We start from the raw sequence: 1,650 nt of genomic DNA on the forward strand, positions 1-1,650 counted from the left end.
GAGAGAGAGAGAGAGAGAGAGAGAGAGAGAGAGAGAGAGAGAGAGAGAGAAAGAGAGGCAGAGACATAGGCAGAGAGAGAAGCAGGCTCCATGCACCGGGAGCCCGACGTGGGACTCGATCCCGGGTCTCCAGGATCGCGCCCTGGGCCAAGGGCAGGCGCCAAACCGCTGCGCCACGCAGGGATTCCCCCCTTTTTTCTTTTTTTTCTTTTTCTTTTTTTTTAACCTGCTTGCTCGTCACAAGGAAAAGTACACGAGACGGACAAAATCGATCATTTGAAGTAGTTTCCGTGGACAAATCCTCAGAGGCACAACTCCACTAATCCGTTGAGTTCACAGCAAAGTTGAGTACGCCCGTCCCTCGGGGCCTGGACCCTCCGGCATGGGCATGGCATCCGGGTGGGTCCCGGTGGAACAAGGGGATAAGTAGTTCTCCTTTTCTTTTCTGTGCCTGTGGGTCTAAGAAGACACCACACGTGTCTTGTTTCTTTGTAATGAGGTGGCGGAAGGGTCTATCTCGATCACCACCATTCCAGGCCCACAAACTGTGACGGGAGCACAGCACATCCCACCGCCCACCCCAACGGCGGCGGAGGCGGGGGCGCGTGGGGACAAAACCGGTTATCCGTATGAAGTGTGACGGTGATAGGTAGCTCCCAGGACACGTCTTTTTACAGGAAACCCACAGGGACCGCGGATACGCAGAGATGACTGAGGCTGATGTGAATCCGAAGGCCTACCCCCTGGCAGATGCCCACCTCCCCAAGAAACTCCTGGACGCGTGTTCAGCAGTCCCGTAACTACAAGCAGCTTCGGAAAGGAGCCCACGAAGCCGCCAAAACCCTCTGTGGAGAGGCATCTCTGAGTTCATCCTGATGGCTGGCTGCAGACGCCGAGCCCCTGGAGATCATCCCGCACCGTCCGCCGCCCGCCTGCCTGCCTGCCGCGTGAAGAGAAGAACGTGCCCTACGTGTTCGTGCGCTCCAAGCAGGCCCTCGGGCGGGCCTGCGGGGTGTCCGGGCCTGTCCTCGCCTGTCCCGTCACCATCCAAGGAGGCTCGCAGCCAAAGCCGCAGATCCAGTCCATTCAGCAGTCCATCGAAAGGCTCTTCGTGGAAACCGCTGGCCTCTGTCCCACCCCTCACGGAGCCCAGCCCTCCCCCCTGGGGTTGTGTCTACCGTCTGCGTTCGCATGTAGTTTCTCCAGCTGCCTTCTCTCGTTCTTTTTTTTTTTTTTTTTAAATTTTTATTTATTTATGATAGTCACAGAGAGAGAGAGAGGCAGAGACACAGGCAGAGGGAGAAGCAGGCTCCCCGCAGGGAACCCGATGCGGGCACACGAGCCCAGGGTACCCCTTCCACCTCCCCAACCCCCGCCCCGCATCCAGCCCCGAGAGGAAGGCAGCCGCCCAACCACTGAGCCACCCAGGCGTCCGTCCCTCTTTTCCTTTCTCTTATCCGTCAACCTTCCAGCCTTCCGCCTCCACCTCCGCCTGTTCCTTCATCTCGGTTTCGTCCTGGAAAACAGGCTTTGTCCGTGGTTGCCTCCCTCTCAGCCCTCTGAAAGAGGTGGAGTGGGTTGGGCATCAGTTCTGGTGCTCGTGCGTGCGTGTGGACTTGGGATTTCCGGCGTCCGCCTGCCTGGCCTGCT

General features: G+C 58.4%; 1 long non-coding RNA gene and 1 pseudogene across 2 annotated transcripts in view; one reads left to right on the forward strand and one right to left on the reverse strand.

Annotated features, from left to right (window-relative positions):
* The first annotated feature begins 214 nt into the window (after positions 1–214).
* On the forward strand, positions 215–1,180 carry LOC119878290 (annotated as a pseudogene). The gene has a single exon (XR_005386742.1). The product of XR_005386742.1 is annotated as an NHP2-like protein 1 (transcript).
* Positions 1,181–1,343: 163 nt separating this feature from the next.
* Positions 1,344–1,650, reverse strand: part of LOC119878291 — a 1,172-nt gene continuing 865 nt past the window's right edge. The window contains exon 3 of the long non-coding RNA XR_005386743.1: positions 1,344–1,559. This is a non-coding gene — a long non-coding RNA (uncharacterized LOC119878291). The remainder of the gene's footprint in view (positions 1,560–1,650) is intronic.

Source organism: Canis lupus, unplaced genomic scaffold (assembly GCF_011100685.1).
Source record: "Canis lupus familiaris isolate Mischka breed German Shepherd unplaced genomic scaffold, alternate assembly UU_Cfam_GSD_1.0 chrUn_S1394H1575, whole genome shotgun sequence".
Classification (NCBI taxonomy): Eukaryota; Metazoa; Chordata; class Mammalia; order Carnivora; family Canidae; genus Canis; species Canis lupus.